The sequence below is a fragment of the Heptranchias perlo genome, chromosome 20 (genome assembly GCF_035084215.1).
Source record: "Heptranchias perlo isolate sHepPer1 chromosome 20, sHepPer1.hap1, whole genome shotgun sequence".
Taxonomy (NCBI): Eukaryota; Metazoa; Chordata; class Chondrichthyes; order Hexanchiformes; family Hexanchidae; genus Heptranchias; species Heptranchias perlo.
In genome coordinates this window covers 14,451,438-14,468,345 of record NC_090344.1, presented here as the reverse complement: position 1 = coordinate 14,468,345, position 16,908 = coordinate 14,451,438, and the positions used below count along the sequence as shown (strand labels likewise).

Below are 16,908 nucleotides of genomic sequence, written 5' to 3'. Positions count from 1 at the left end.
CATTCGCCCTCTCACATTCGCCCTCTCACATTCGCCCTCTCACATTCACCCTCTCACATTCGCTCTCTCACATTCGCCCTCTCACATTCACTCTCTCACATTCACTCTCTCACCCTTTCACTCATGGTTTCGGACCACTGAAAGATGATGCGATGGGTTTTTGAGTTCTGTACAGGGAGGAGGGAGAGTGCGCGGGATGGGGGATTTGCAGCTTTGAGGGAACAAGAGAGGAAAGAATGTTCCGTAGACACTAACATAGCCTGTTCTGAATTTCGATCCTGTATTTACAGTGATGACTTTTAAACCTCTTCATGTCAAGATCTGACAGAGTCATTCGAATCATCAGGACCTGAATATCATCGGCCTCTGAATGTGGAAGGAGAAATGTTCATCTGTTCTGTCTCTGGGAGAAGATTTCAAACACCCGAGTGAGCGTGTTCCAATGCACTGACTGTGGAAAGAGCTTTAACCAGTTGCACAGCCTGAAAAAACATCACACCATTCACAGCGGGGAGAAACCGTACACGTGTTCTGTGTGTGGACGAGGCTTCAACTGATCGTCCAACCTGGAGAGACACAAGGACACCCGGACCACGGAGAAACCGTGGAAATGTGGGGACTGTGGGAATGGATTCAATTACCCGTCAGAGCTGGAAACTCATCGACGCAGTCACACCGGGGAGAGGCCGTTCACCTGCTCCGTGTGTGGGAAGGGATTCACTCAGCCATCCAACCTTCTGTCACACCAGCGAGTTCACACTGGGGAGAGACCGTTCACCTGCTCCGTATGTGGGAAGGGATTCACTCATTCATCCAACCTTCTGACACACCAGCGAGTTCACACTGGGGAGAGACCGTTCACCTGCTCCGTGTGTGGGAAGGGATTCACTCGGTCATCCAACCTTCTGACACACCAGCGAGTTCACACAGGGGAGAGGCCGTTCACCTGCCCCGTGTGTAAGAAGAGATTCACTCGGTCATACAACCTTCTGACACACCAGCGAGTTCACTCTGTTGAGAGACCTTTTAAATGCTCTGACTGTGGGAAGAGATTTAAAAGCAGAAACAATCTGCTGACACACCAACGAGTTCACACTGGGGAGAGGCCGTTCTCCTGCTCTGTGTGTGGGAAGAGATTCACTCAGTTATCCAGCCTTCTGGCACATCAGCGAGTTCACACTGGGGAGAGGCCCTTCACCTGCTCTGTGTGTGGGAAGAGATTCACTCAGTCATCCACCCTGCTAATACACCAGCGAGTTCACTCTGTTGAGAGACCTTTTAAATGTTCTGACTGTGGGAAGAGTTTTAAAAGCAAAAGGAATCTGCTGACACACCAACGCGCTCACACTGGGGAGAGGCCGTTCACCTGCTCTGTGTGCGGGAAGGGATTCACTATTTCATCTGAACTGCTGTTGCACCACCGATTTCACACTGGGGAGAGGCCTTTTAAATGTTCTGACTGTGGGAAGAGATTTAAAATCAGAAACGAACTGCTGAAACACCAACGCACTCACACTGGGGAGAGACCGTTCACCCGCTCTCAGCATAAGAAAAGATTCACTCGGTCATCCACCCTGCTGACACACCAGCGAGTTCACTCTGAAGAGAGACCTTTTAAATGTTCTGACTGTAAGAAAGGCTGTAAAAGCAGAAACGAACTGTGGAGACACCAACGCACTCACACTGGGGAGAGGCCGTTCACCTGCTCCCTGTGTGGGAAGGGATTCACTCGGTCATCCCACCTACTGAGACACCACCAAGTTCACTCTGAAGAGAGACCTTTTAAATGTTCTGACTGTGAGAAGAGGTTTAAAAGCAAAGTTAATCTGCTGACACACCAGCGCACCCACACTGGGGAGAGGCCGTTCACCTGCTCCGTGTTTGGGAAGAGATTCACTCGGTCATCCACCCTGCTGACACACCAGCGAGTTAACTCTGATGAGAGACCTTTTAAATGTTCTGACTGTGAGAAAAGCTTTAAAAGCAGAAACGAACTGCTGAGACATCGACGCACTCACACTGGGGAGAGACCATTCTGCTGCTCCGTGTGTAAGAAGAGATTCACTCGGTCATCCCATCTTCTGTCACACCAGCTAGTTCACTCTGATGAGAGACCTTTTAAATGTTCTGACTGTGAGAAGAGGTTTAAAAGCAGAAACGAACTGCTGAGACACCAACGCACTCACACTGGGGAGAGGCCGTTCATCTGCTCTGTGTGTGGGAAGAGATTCACTCGGTCATCCCACCTTCTGTCACACCAGCGAGTTCACTCTGATGAGAGACCTTTTAAATGTTCTGACTGTGAGAAGAGGTTTAAAAGCAGAAACGAACTGCTGAGACACCAACGCACTCACACTGGGGAGAGGCCGTTCATCTGCTCCGTGTGTAAGAAGAGATTCACTCGGTCATCCCACCTTCTGACACACCAACGTACTCACCCTGGGGAAACACCTTTAAATGTTCTGACTGTGAGAAGTGTTTTAAAAGCACAAATGATCTGCTGAAACACCAACACACTCATACTGGGGAGAGACTGTTCACCTGCTCTGTGTGTGGGAAGAGATTCACTCATTCATCCCACCTTCTGAGACATCAACTTGTTCACACTATTGAGTGACCTGTTAATTCACTGACTGTGAGAAGAGCTTTGAAAGCAGAAATTAACTGCTGACACATCAACTCACGACCATTGGTTGAGAGACTGTTCACCTGCTCCGTGTGTGGGAAGGGATTCACTCAGTCATCACACGTGCTGAGACACCAGCGAGTTCACATATGACTGCAGGGGTTGGATTCTGCTGTTAATCCCATCCAGGACTGAACCATGTTCATTCTGACAGTTGGGGTTTGTTTCTGCTGATGTTAATAACCGCTATAACTGGGCTGGAGTTTAATATTCTGGATATCTGCAAAATAAATCAGCTTTATTTTAAACCCTTGTTGTAGATTTTGGTCTTTCCCACCTGAGTGTTTAGCATCACCTGACTGGAGCTCAGAAAGGACCATCTGGGGGGAGGATCGTCCGGGGGGAGCAGAACTTCAGCCTGGACACAGTCCTTCAGGGCACACTGAGAGGGGCAAACGGCACTTTGGTCTTTCTCATCTCTCTTCACTGACAGCAAAGTCACTGTGCGGCGTCTAGTCTAAAAATGACTGTGGTAATTATTCTATGGAGATTTCAACTGTTTGTGTGACAGTCCTGAGTCTACAATTTAAGGCAGGCGTTAACTCATTTAAAATAAACCCGTTAAAAATAAATGTTAAAGTCTGCATTAAAATAGCAGAGGGAGGAGTTTACAGGAGCCTGTTAACTGCTGGTACAATTATACAACATTCATTCGATCTCCAGATAAAGAAGGACCTGCAGTGTGTTTCCAGAATTCATGGTTTTATTGCTGTGTGCGTGTTCGACACCAGGATCACTAAAAATACACAACCCGGACCATCCACAGGGTGGGGGCGATCCCGACAGTTACTCTGGGATCACTCCCACTGCAGAACTCCACCACTGACCCTGCTCAAGGTTGCAGACTCAGGGAGTGGGGCCTCCAGGAGTGGACTGTAAGAAAGCTGGGTTTCAGTGTCCTAACAAATATATGCTGAGGAACAAGAGGAATCCTTACTAAGGAACCGTCTGGGATTTTACCTCTCAGTGTGGGTCTCGGGGTGAATGATTCCTGACTCCCTGAACTGTCTTACATTTAACCCAGAACGGATCAGGATGAATTCAGTTTACAGGAGAATTGGGACAAATACCACCCACAATCGAGGGAGACACAAGCAGCCATTGGAGAAACACAGAGATCTTTGGAAAAGAAGATGGTGCACAATTGTGGGAATAATAGCAAACGCCTTTCCAGCTACGTCAGGAGTCAGAAGACCATTAAAGATGGTTTTAGGGCCACGGAGAGACAGTTCAGGACAGATTCCCGGGCTATGGCAGAGATGTTAAATGACTATTTCTCATCAGCCTACACTCCTGTGGATGAGGCTCGGATTCCAGCTGTGGGCTGTGCTGTCGACAATAACATCATAAATATTAAAATAGAAAGGGATGTCATCTTGGATAAAATATGAAATCTCAAAATACTTTGTGCTCCAGATCCAGATGATATCCACCCACGGGTGTTTAAAGAGATGGGACAGGTGCTCTGTGAGCCCCATGCCTGTATCTTCAACTGCTCAATAGAGTCAGGGATTGTCCCCTGAGATTGTAAGGTAGCTCACGTAGTTCCCATTTTCAAGAAAGGGGATAAGTCAGAGCCGGGGAATGACAGGCCCATCAGTGTGACCTCGATCAGAGGGAAGATGCTTGAATGGATCCTAAGAGATGCTGTTTATGATCACGGGGAAAGAGAAGGGACCATTCGAGATGCTCCACACGGCTTCTGGAAAAGAAGTTTGTGTCTTTCAAACTTGCTTGAGTTTTTTGAAGAAGTTGCTGGGTTAGTGTATGAGGGTAATCTGGTTCACATTGTCTATCTCAGGGGTGTCAAACTCATTTTCTATGGTGAGCCTGACCCGATATCCTGGCACTTGGCCTGGGCCACATTCAGCAAAAGTTATTAAACTAGAAATAGATGAAGATGAACTATATTGGTACTTAATTACATTTAGAATTTATTTACAGCTACTGCTGCTCCCGATACCTGGCACCTCTTAGCTTGAATCATTCCATCAACATTTGGAGTAAATGACTGGGCTGAGGCCTGCTTTGGATAAAAACACGAGGAGAACTTGTCACTACAGAACTTTGGAAGTGAATTCCACAGTCTCACAACTCCCTCTGTAAAGAAATTTCTCTTGATCACTGCTCTACTCAGACTGGTAAAAGGTGGAAGTTGGTGTTGCACAATGATCACAATTTATATAAACGATTTGGACTCGGGAATCGGATGTACAATTTAAAATTTACAGATGACACCTGATTGGAGGGGTGGGTATAATTAATACTGATGAAGACTAAGACAAAATACAAGAAGACATTAATAAACTTGCAGAATGGGGATGTAATTGGCAAAGGAATTTTGAAAAGATGAGTGAGAAGTCGAGCATTTTGGGAACAAGAACAAGGAGGCCACATAATGCATGGATAATAAGTCTAAAAGGGGGTTAGAAGAGCAAAGGGTTCGAGGGCCACAGATACACAAATCACTAAAGGTAGTGACGCAGGTTGAAAAGGCCACAAAAAAGCAAACCAAGCACTGGGGTTCATTTCTGGAGCATAGTTGAAAAGCAGAGAAGTTATCTTCAACTTGTAGAGAACCTTGATTAGACTGCACTTGGTGTATTGTGAAAAGTTTTGTTCTCCATATTAAAAAAAGGATATAGAGGCACTGGAGAAGTTGCAAAAAAAGGATTCTAATGGATGTCACCATCTTCGTTTTCCCTGTACTTGGTGTCCCAGTGTAATCGTCCCTGGACTTGGTGTCTCAGTGTAAGTGGTCCCTTAATTTGGTGTCCCAATGCAAGTCGTCCCTGGATTTGGTGTCTCAGTGTAAGTGGTCCCTTAATTTGGTGCCCCAGTGCAAGTGGTCCCCGGATTTGGTGTCCCAGTGAAGTGGTCCCTTGATTTGGTGTCACAGTGTAAGTGGTCCCTTGTGTTTTGAGGCATCGCTCGTGGTATTTTTCTCCTCTTTCCACCTTTACAAAAATTGTTACCAGCTTATTAAAGCCATTAACCGGCTCTCGGGTAGGGCATAGAAAAAATGTGACCTCCTAAGTTTCCCTGAGAATGACAGGTCTGAATTCAAGTTTGAGAACATTGAGCAATTGAACCAGATTGGGCGGGGCGGGCCTGGGGTGCGAATTAGTAACGGAAAGGTGGCGGCAAGTTAACTTCGCACCACGGGGGAGGGCCCGAGCACTCGGGTTTCTGTACAATTTATTTAATTATTTTGTTTGTTGCTTCCATGGCGCCAACCTCGATGGGATGACAATAATTAATTTTCTGTTCAGCAATTCCGGCTTGCAATGGCGGGGTATTTCCCCAGAATCCCCCGCGGTTCAGAATGTGCCCTATCAATGACGACAGGAGGCCAGTGCGCAGGGGCAGGACTGGACTGCGATATGAGCATGCGCAGTACGAGTGGTGGAAACAGTCGAGTCGGAGGCCGGGGAGGAATTGGATCTGTGAGTGGGAGTGGAAACTTCACAAACACCTGGAGGCGGCTTGAGGCCAGAAATAAGAGTAAAATGCCTCGTGTTGGCAATTCGGTTAGAGGCCCGTCCGGCGGCCGCCCCGATCACCAGTGTGATTTGCCGCCATCGTGCGAGAGGAAGTCATGGTGGAATTATTGCGCGTGCGCGGCCATCTTGGTACAGGAGCAGACAGTGGGCGGGGCTTCAGGGTCCCAGTGACCGGGAACAAAGAGTGGGCGGGGCTTCAGGGTCTCAGTGACCGGGAACAAAGAGTGGGCGGGGCTTCAGGGTCCCAATGACAGGGAACAAAGAGTGGGCGGGGCTTCAGGGTCCCAGTGACCGGGAACAAAGAGTGGGCGGGGCTTCAGGGTCCCAGTGACCGGGAACAAAGAGTGGGCGGGGCTTCAGGGTCCCAATGACAGGGAACAAAGAGTGGGCGGGGCTTCAGGGTCCCAGTGACCGGGAACAAAGAGTGGGCGGGGCTTCAGGGTCCCAGTGACCGGGAACAAAGAGTGGGCGGGGCTTCAGGGTCCCAGTGACCGGGAACAAAGAGTGGGCGGGGCTTCACGGTCCCAGTGACCGGGAACAAAGAGTGGGCGGGGCTTCAGGGTCCCAGTGACATTGAACAAAGAGTGGGCGGGGCTTCACGGTCCCAGTGACCGGGAACAAAGAGTGGGCGGGGCTTCAGGGTCCCAGTGACCGGGAACAAAGAGTGGGCGGGGCTTCAGGGTCCCAGTGCCTCATTTATTTTATTCTCACTCTGCCCACAGCGGGTTTAGAACTGAACCTAACCAGAGGAGAGGGAGGGAGAAAACTGGGAGTGGAGGGAAGAAATATTGGAGATGGTGGGATGGGTTTGGATTTCAGCACAGGGAGGAGGGAGAGTGTGTGGGACGGGGATTTACAGCTTTGGGGAACAAGAGAGGAAAGAATGTTCCACAGAGACTAGAATTGTCTGTTCTGAATTTCTATCCTGTATTTACAGTGATGACTTTTGTAAACTCCTTTTCCAGGGTACGAGAAGGCGAGGATTTGCAAACATCAGTGTGAGTGGAAAAGCGCCGAGACACACACACCCGAGTGAGAGTGTTCCAGTGCACTGACCGTGGAAAGAGCTTTAACCAGTTACACAGCCTGAAAAAACACCACACCATTCACAGCGGGGAGAAACCGTACACGTGTTCTGTGTATGGACGAGGCTTCGACTGATCATCCAACCCGGAGAGACACAAAGACACCCGCACCACGGAGAAACCTTGGAAATGTGGGGACTGTGGGAAGGGATTCAATTATCTGTCTGAGCTGGAAACTCATCGACACAGTCACACCGGGGAGAGGCCGTTCACCTGCTCCACACATAACAGGAAAAGCACAGTTTCCGGTCTGGGGTGCGTTGCCTGATCTCACCCGGAGTGGGACTGAGCCCCACAGAGCAGGAAACGCCCAGGCTCAGTCCCAGGCCTGTGCGGAGTTAGCTGTTCTCAGGCTCGTGGGTTCGAGCCCCACTTTGGGTGGTTTGTATTTTATTTTTTAGGCTGATTTCACAGGCGATCCCCAGTTCGAAATTCCCAAGGCAGAGAGTTCAAGGAGTATTTTGTACAAACGAGATTCAAGGGCAGTATCAGAAATGTCCTCCTTGATTCTGGACCTTGATCTCTCTCCAACCGCTCGCTGCTGCAGATTGAACTTTATTTCATTTCACCCGCAGCTCGGGGTCAGTGCGGATTTGAGGGGCTTCGGGCCGGTCTCTCCCTTCACACCTATCAGAGAGGCTTTGGGCCCGTCTCTCCCTTCACAGCCCATCAGAGAGGCTTTGGGCCCGTCTCTCCGTTCACAGCCCATCAGTGCCGAGAAAAAGACGGAGAATTTTACACACATAATGTGTTCTGTAACTTTTCATAAACACTTCAGTATTTTTCACTCCGCGTCCAAAATTTTGAGTTCTCCCCTGGTGTGTCCGCTTTCTGTGTTTATAAACACAAGTGTATTTCGTTCCGTGTCCAACACTGTGAGGTCTCCCCTGGTGTATGAGTATTTAGTGTTTATAAAGAGTATAAATTATTGACCGGGGGTTTGTGTGTAGTGGGTTTGAGGGTGAGCTCTGATTCCCGCTCCCTGATGGATTGAATGGAGGAAAGAATGAATGAGAGAGAGGCGCGATGTGGGAGACGGGATGCTGGAAGAATGTGCCCAGGAACCTGGTTAAAAGTGGCCAAACACAAGATAATATTAAGATATCACCAGCAGAACATGAACATAACCTGAGCTCCGAGATCTGGTCGGTCCCATTCCCCCGAAGTGAGGAATGAGCGGGAGAGGCAATTCCACCCGATTTATATTTTCTTCCAAGGCGACACCACAAAATCCAACTTGCGATGGAGCCGAAAAAGCTCAGTTGGGAATGCGGAGATCTAAAGGTCCCTGGTTCAATTCCGAATTTCAGCAACATTTGATTGTTTTCCTCTTGTTCTTTGGGTCGAATCTCGCATTTATTTACACTGAAATTTTAACCGGCACTGGAGGCTTGGGCAAGGAGTAGAGAGGCATCAAGATTGAGAAATATTGATAGCATCTTTACTTAGATTTATTTTCGATTTTCTACGACATTTGTCTCTGTTTTTTGCCTCACTCAGTGCCGGGTGAATATTTGATTTGAAGCATTTGATTCCTAGTCTGATGCCTTTTCCACATCTCGGGGCGGCCAGACACGCTCTGTCTGTTTGTTACTCATTGTGACTATTAACGGGAACAGGCCCTGAGTTAAACGTTTATCAGCAAAGCGACAGAGAGATAACACAGCGGGAATAAAACTCGTTGCCTCATATTGTTAGATTCTCAGTGACTCAGATTGTAATGTGTGTCAGTAAACATACCCGGATACTGAGTGACACGGATTGTAATGTGTGTCATTAAACATACCCGGATACTGAGTGACACAGATTGTAATGTGTGTCAGTAAACATACCCGGATACTGAGTGACACGGATTGTAATGTGTGTCATTAAACATACCCGGATACTGAGTGACACAGATTGTAATGTGTGTCAGTAAACATACCCGGATACTGAGTGACACAGATTGTAATGTGTGTCAGTAAACGCACCCGGATACTGAGTGACACAGATTGTCATGTGTGTCAGTAAACATACCCGGATACTGAGTGACACAGATTGTAATGTGTGTCAGTAAACGCACCCGGATACTGAGTGACACAGATTGTCATGTGTGTCAGTAAACATATCCGGATACTGAGTCTCACAGATTGTCATGTGTGTCAGGAAACATACCCGGATACTGAGTGACACAGATTGCAATACGTGTGTCAGTAAACATACTCGGATACTGAGTGACACAGATTGTAATACGTGTGTCAGTAAACATACCCGGATACTGAGTGACACAGATTGTAATGTGTGTCAGTAAACATACCCGGATACTGAGTGACACAGATTGTAATACGTGTGTCAGTAAACATACTCGGATACTGAGTGACACAGATTGTAATACGTGTGTCAGTAAACATACCCGGATACTGAGTGACACAGATTGTAATGTGTGTCAGTAAACATACCCGGATACTGAGTGACACAGATTGTAATGTGTGTCAGTAAACATACCCGGATACTGAGTGACACAGATTGTAATGTGTGTCAATAAACATACCCGGATACTGAGTGACACAGATTGTAATACGTGTGTCAGTAAACATACCCGGATACTGAGTGACACAGATTGTAATGTGTGTCAATAAACATACCCGGATACTGAGTGACACAGATTGTAATACGTGTGTCAGTAAACATACTCGGATACTGAGTGACACAGATTGTAATGTGTGTCAGTAAACATACCCGGATACTGAGTGACACAGATTGTAATGTGTGTCAGTAAACATACCCGGATTCTGAGTGACACAGATTGTAATGTGTGTCAGTAAACATGCCCGGATACTGAGTGACACAGATTGTCATGTGTGTCAGTGAACATACCCGGAAAAATGATTCTGGAAATGGAAAGAAATAGAGTGAAAGCAAATGAGAGATGAGACTGATGGAAAAAGATGGAGACACAGAAAGGTGAGTGGGAAAAGATGGAGAAAAGAAAAATAAGGAGAAAGATGTGTGCCTCCGCCCCAAGGCAAAGACATGTCAAACATATTAATGGATGTTATTCCAAAAATATAACCATGTGGCATGTTGTGTGGATTTGCTTGTTTTCAAAGTCGACCAAACTTTTAAAAGTTACCAAAACATTGTAATAGGAACCTTAGGGCCAATACGGGGATCAAACCCGTGATCTCAGCGTTATTAGCACCACGCTCTAACCAACTGAGCTAACTGGCTGTCGATGCATCATCATCATCTCATGGGCTGTCACGTGTTTGGTAGATATTTTTTTACACTGGGTGACAGGGTTTTTGCACAAATATTTAATAAACCACACCCCTTAAGCATTGTTACTTGTTTCTGTATAAAACTGAAGAGGATGTAAATTAAAATTAACAGATAAAGAGCACTTTAATGTAAAAAATTAAATTTTGTTCAATATTATTTTACTATCAATGAACAGCCCATCCATAAAACACTGCCCTGCTTTCAAACCTGTGGGCGGGACCCTGAGCTACTGTGAAAATGATATCACTCCCAAAATAAAATCACCCCAACGTGATTCGATCAAGCTGCGATTTGACGTGCTGTCAGATGTCTGTCTGTCTATCTGTCTGTCTGTTTATCCGTCTGATTGGGTCTCTGCCGTATTCTCAGGCTTTTTGTTTGCTGGCTGCAGGCCTCGCTCCCCGACTGACTGAACAACTACCGGGCCGTGTGCCAGAATCAATGAATGTGACTGACTGTCTGCCCTTTTATGGATCTGAATGGCCACATTTCTGAGTTCCTGCCTTCACTCTGTGTCGCAGGCCTGTCTCTGTCCCTCAGGATGACAGCACACCCACAAGCTTCACGACTGAACGCAGGTTTGGTCAGTCTGTCCTCGCAGCTCCTTCGGAAGCTAATGATTTTGAAATGAATTCTTTTTCCTGGGTGACTTCTGAAGTTTTGTTCAGTGAAATGATTGGGAAGAGAACGGAGGAGAAAGATTGAGAGCCTTTCATGAGGGACAGAAGTGATGTTGTTTAACGGAGAAGCAACCCGATCACAATCAATGCAGAGAGAGACAAGGGCAGCAGGCACATGGGAACAACACCACCTGCACGTTCCCCTTCAGTCACACACCATCCCGACTTGGAAATATATCGCCGTTCCTTCATCGTCGCTGGGTCAAAATCCTGGAACTCCCTTCCAAACAGAACTGTGGGAGAACCTTCAACACAAGGATGACAGCGGTTCAAGAAGGCGGCTCATCACCACATTCTCAAGGGCAATTAGGGATGGGAAAGAAAGACTGGCCTTGCCAGCGACGCCCACATCCCAAGGTCTGTTAATTCACACTTTAATGTTGTCAGCATCCTTTTAGTTTTAACTCCAAACTTGACTATAATAACCATCATGCATCCTTCTCGGCCCACCAGCACTTTCTTATTGAACACACATTACATGGTTCATACTATATTAATACACAGTACAGTTTACATTTATAGACACACAGATTCATAGTACATTTCATTCTACTCCTACTATTAATTATAATTATACTAAATTATAACTGTTAATGGGTTAATCCTTACACGTTGTTCTTCCTGACTCTGAACACGATAGTTCAGTCCTGGATGTGATTAACAGCAGAATCCGACCCCTGCAGTCATATGTGAACTCGCTGGTGTCTCAGCACGTGTGATGACTGAGTGAATCCCTTCCCATACACGGAGCAGGTGAACAGTCTCTCCCCAATGGGTGCGAGTTGATGTGTCAGCAGTTCATTTCTGATTTTAAAGCTTTTCTCACAGTCACTGCACTAAAAGGTCACTCAATAGTGTGAACAAGTTGATGTTTCAGAAGGTGGGATGAATTAGTGAATCCCTTCCCACACACGGAGCAGGTGAACAGTCTCTCCCCAGTGTGAGTGTGTTGGTGTTTCAGGAGATCATTTGTGCTTTTAAAGCCCTTCTCACAGTCAGAACATTTAAAAACTCTCTCCCGGGGTGAGTACGTTGGTGTGTCAGCAGATTCCTGTTGCTTTTATATCTCTTCCCACAGTCAGAACATTTAAAAGGTCTCTTATCAGAGTGAACCCGCTGGTGTCTCAGCAGGTGGGATGACCGAGTGAATCTCTTGCACACAGAGCAGGTGAACGGCCTCTCCCCAGTGTGAGTGCGTTGATGTCTTCACAATTCGTATCTGCATTTGGAGCTCTTCACGCAGTCAGAACATTTAAATGGTCTCTCATCAGAGTGAACAAGTTCGTGTGTCAGCAGTTTGGATGAAATAGTGAATCCCTTCCCTCACACTGAGCAGGTGAACGGCCTCTCCCCAGTGTGGGTGCGTTGGTGTGTCAGCAGATTAATTTTGCTTTTAAACCTCTTCTCACAGTCAGAACATTTAAAAGGTCTCTCATCAGAGTGAACTCGCTGGTGTATCTGCAGGGTGGATGACTGAGTGAATCTCTTCCCACACACAGAGCAGGAGAATGGCCTCTCCCCAGTGTGAACTCGCTGGTGTATCAGCAGGGTGAATGACTGAGTGAATCCCTTCCCACACACAGAGCACGAGAATGGCCTCTCCCCAGTGTGAATTCGCAGGTGTCTCAGCAGGTGGGATGAGCAAGTAAATCTCTTCTTACACACGGAGCAGGAGAACGGCCTCTCCCCAGTGTGAACTCGCTGGTGTGACAAAAGTTGTGATGACAGTGTGAATCTCTTCCCGCACACGGAGCAGATGAAGGGCCTCTCCCCAGTGTCACTGCGTTGATGTCTCAGCAGCTCCTTTCTGCTTTTAAAGCTCTTCCCACAGTCACAGCATTTAAAAGGTCTCTCATCGGAGTGAACTCGCTGGTGTGCCAGCAGGTCGGATGAGCAAGTGAATCTCTTCCCACACACAGAGCAGGAGAACGGTCTCTCCCCAGTGCCACTGTGTTGATGTCTCAGAAGTTCGTTTCTGCTTTTAAAACTCTTCCCACAGTCAGAACATTTAAAAGGTCTCTCATCGGAGTGAACTCGCTGGTGTCTCAGCAGGTTGGATGACTCAGTGAATCTCTTCCTACACACGGAGCAGGTGAACGGCCTCTCCCCAGTGTGACTGCGTCGATGAGTTTCCAGCTCTGACGGGTAATTGAATCCCTTCCCACAGTCCCCACATTTCCACGGTTTCTCCGTGGTCCGGGTGTCCTTGTGTCTCTCCAGGTTGGATGATCAGTTGAAGCCTCGTCCACACACAGAACACGTGTACGGTTTCTCCCCGCTGTGAATGGTGTAATGTTTTTTCAGGCTGTGTAACTGGTTGAAGCTCTTTCCACAGTCAGTGCACTGGAACACTCTCACTCGGGTGTGTGTGTCTCGGTGCTTTTCCACTCACACTGATGTTTGAAATCTTCTCCCAGAGACAGAACAGACAAACATTTCTTCTTCCACATTCAAAGGCCGATGATATTCAGGTCCTAACGAATCGAGTGACTCTGTCAGATCTTATGTGATGTTTGGTTTGAGTTTCCTGTCTGCAAATCCTCCCCTTCTCATACCCTGTAAAAAGAGTTTATAAAAGTTATCACTGTAAATACAGGATAGAAATTCAGAACAGACAATTCTCGTTTCTACGGAACATTCTTTCCTCTCTTGTGCCTCAAAGCTGTAAATCCCCGTCCCACACACTCTCCCTCCTCCCTGTGCTGAAATCCAAACTCATCGCATCATCTTTCAGTGGCCCTAAACCATGAGTGAAAGGGTGAGAGAGGAATGTGAGAGTGAGTGTGAGAGAGTGAATGTGAGAGAGCGAATGTGAGTGAGTGTGAGATAGTGAATGTGAGTGCAGCAGTGGGCTCGGTGTGGAGAATGAAGTGGGGCAGGTGGAGCATATTTCAGTGGGGCAGCAGTGATCATAATCTCATTAGGTTTAGATTAGTTATGGAAAAGGACAGGGGACAGTCAAATGTGAAAATTCTTAAGTGGAGGAGGGCAAATTTCAGTGAGTTAAAAAGTGATCTTGTCCGCGTGGATTGGAATCAAAAATTGGCAGGCAGAACAGTAATTGAACAATGGGAGGCCTCCAAAGAGGAGTTGGATTGCGTACTGAGTAGACATATTCCAACGAGGAGGAAAGGAATGGCATCTGAAGCGAGAGCTCCCTGGATGAATAAAGATATAGAGATCACTATTGCTCCTTCATTTACAGACGATCGCTGACCAATCATGATTTCTCCTTCATTTACAGACGTTTCCTGACTGATCATCATTTGTCCTTCATTTACAGACATCCCCTGGCCGATTACCATTTCTCCTTCATTTGCAGACACTCCCTGACCAATCAACATTTCTCCTTCGTTTACAGACACTCCCTGACCAACCACCATTTCTCCTCCTTTACAGATGCTCCCTGACTGATCACCATTTCTCCTTCATTTTCGAAGCTCCCTGACCAATCACCATTTCTGCTTCATTTACAGACGCTCCCTGACCGATCACCAATTCTCCTTCATTTACAGACGCTCCCTGACCAATCACCATTTCTCCTTCATTTACAGACGCTCCCTGACTGATCACCATTTCTCCTTCATTTACAGACGCTCCCTGACCAATCACCATTTCTCCTTCATTTACAGACGCTCGCTGACCGATCACCAATTCTCCTTCATTTACAGATGCTCCCTGATTGATCACCATTTCTCCTTCATTTACAGACGCTCCCTGACTGATCACCATTTCTCCTTCATTTACAGACGCTCCCTGACCAATCACCATTTCTCCTTCATTTCCAGACGCTCCCTGATTGATCACCATTTCTCCTTCATTTACAGACGCTCCCTGACTGTTCACCATTTCTCCTTCATTTACAGACGCTCCCTGACCAATCACCATTTCTCCTTCATTTCCAGACGCTCCCTGACCGATCACCAATTCTCCTTCATTTACAGACGCTCCCTGACCGATCACCAATTCTCCTTCATTTACAGACGCTCCCTGACCGATCACCAATTCTCCTTCATTTACAGACGCTCCCTGACCGATCACCATTTCTCCTTCATTTACAGACGCTCCCTGACCAATCACCATTTCTGCTTCATTTACAGACGCTCCCTGACCGATCACCAATTCTCCTTCATTTACAGACGCTCCCTGACCAATCACCATTTCTCCTTCATTTACAGACGCTCCCTGACCGATCACCATTTCTCCTTCATTTACAGACGCTCCCTGACCAATCACCATTTCTCTTTCATTTACAGACGCTCCCTGAGAATTCCCAGTTTACACCGCGCATGCGCGGGGCCGCGGCCTTTTGTTGAGAGTTGGTCCGGAGCGAAACGGGAGAAACCGGAAACCGGCGGGTAGTGAGGGGGGATAATGTTCACTGTTTTATATTCGGGTCTGGGCCCGCACTCGGGGTTTGTGAAGCCTGAGCCTGGGCCTGAGCCCGGACCCGGGCCCCGGGGTTTATTGATCCTCTTGCTCCGATCCTCTCACCTGCACCGAACGCGCTCCTCCCGCAGCCTCGACTGGCCGCGCATGCTCAGGACACACTCCCCGATAATGAGTCACTACTGCGCTTGCGCGCTGGGCTCCACTGATTTAGATAGGGCACAATCTGTACCGCGCTGCATGCTGGGTACTGCAGCCGCCATTGATGATCTTAATATCTGGCCAAAAAGCAAAGACATTGGAACCAGGGAGAGCGCGTTTGGACCAAAGATAATAAAATAAATTGAAACCCCAGCTCCTCGTGCCATTTAAACCGGCACAAACACACAACGCAGACGCGACCCCCACTTTGGTGAACTCCAAAAAATATTTTTTTCGGTAAGTTTTATTAATCTCGTTTTACTAAATGTTGCAACTGACGGGTTCAATTCATGTTTATTTTCCAACTGCACCTCAGGACCACCATTCTCACCATTAACCCCGCCCTGATGATTAAGGGGAGTTCCGGACCAATAGCAGGAGCGGAAATTGGTTGGATGGATACCGCACAGTTGGTCCTCCAAAAAATCGGAGTGTGTGAGGGGCGGGAGTTGCGGCACTGAATGGGCGGGACTAAGTCCAGGTGTCCGTCACTGTCTGAAGCATCATTTTTAAAAATTATTTTTTCTTAAACTCCAGGAGAAACCTCGATCATTCTGTTGCGTCTTGAAACAGATGAAGCCCCATGAGGTGGAGCAAACATTTCAACATTTGCTGAAAAACACATTAATTAAGAACAACTAACATGGATTATTTGAGATAATTCAAGTCTACTGATCAATGGAATGTAGTGGATGTTGTGTAGATGGATTGTGAAAAGGTGTTTGATAAGATGCCGGACAGGAGGCTTGTTGATAAAATTAATATTCACAGTATTAAAATGAATGCGGCAGTGTGGATAGAAAGTTGAGGAAAGGGCAGAAAACAGAGAGTTGTGGTTAATGGATGTTCTTCAGACTGGAGGGATGTAAACAGTGGTGTCCCCCAGGGTCAGTGTTGTGACCATTGCTCTTCTCAATGTAGAGAATGATCTCAGGTTGGGTATGTGGAACACAAGGTGTAAATCTATGCCCTCTATCTATTGACTTCTCTGCTAAGGGAGATAGGTCCTTCTTATCCACTCTATCTAGGACCCTCGTAATTTTATACACCTCAATTAAATCACCCCTCAGCCTCCTCTGATCCAATGAAAACAGCCCCAGCCT

General features: G+C 47.1%; 1 non-coding gene and 1 pseudogene across 1 annotated transcript; one reads left to right on the top strand and one right to left on the bottom strand.

Annotated features, from left to right (window-relative positions):
* The first annotated feature begins 356 nt into the window (after nucleotides 1-356).
* On the top strand, nucleotides 357-16,447 carry LOC137335933 (zinc finger protein 850-like; annotated as a pseudogene).
* On the bottom strand, nucleotides 10,411-10,484 carry trnai-aau (transfer RNA isoleucine (anticodon AAU)). Its single transcript has one exon. It is a non-coding gene; the product is annotated as a tRNA-Ile (tRNA).
* Nucleotides 16,448-16,908: the final 461 nt, after the last annotated feature.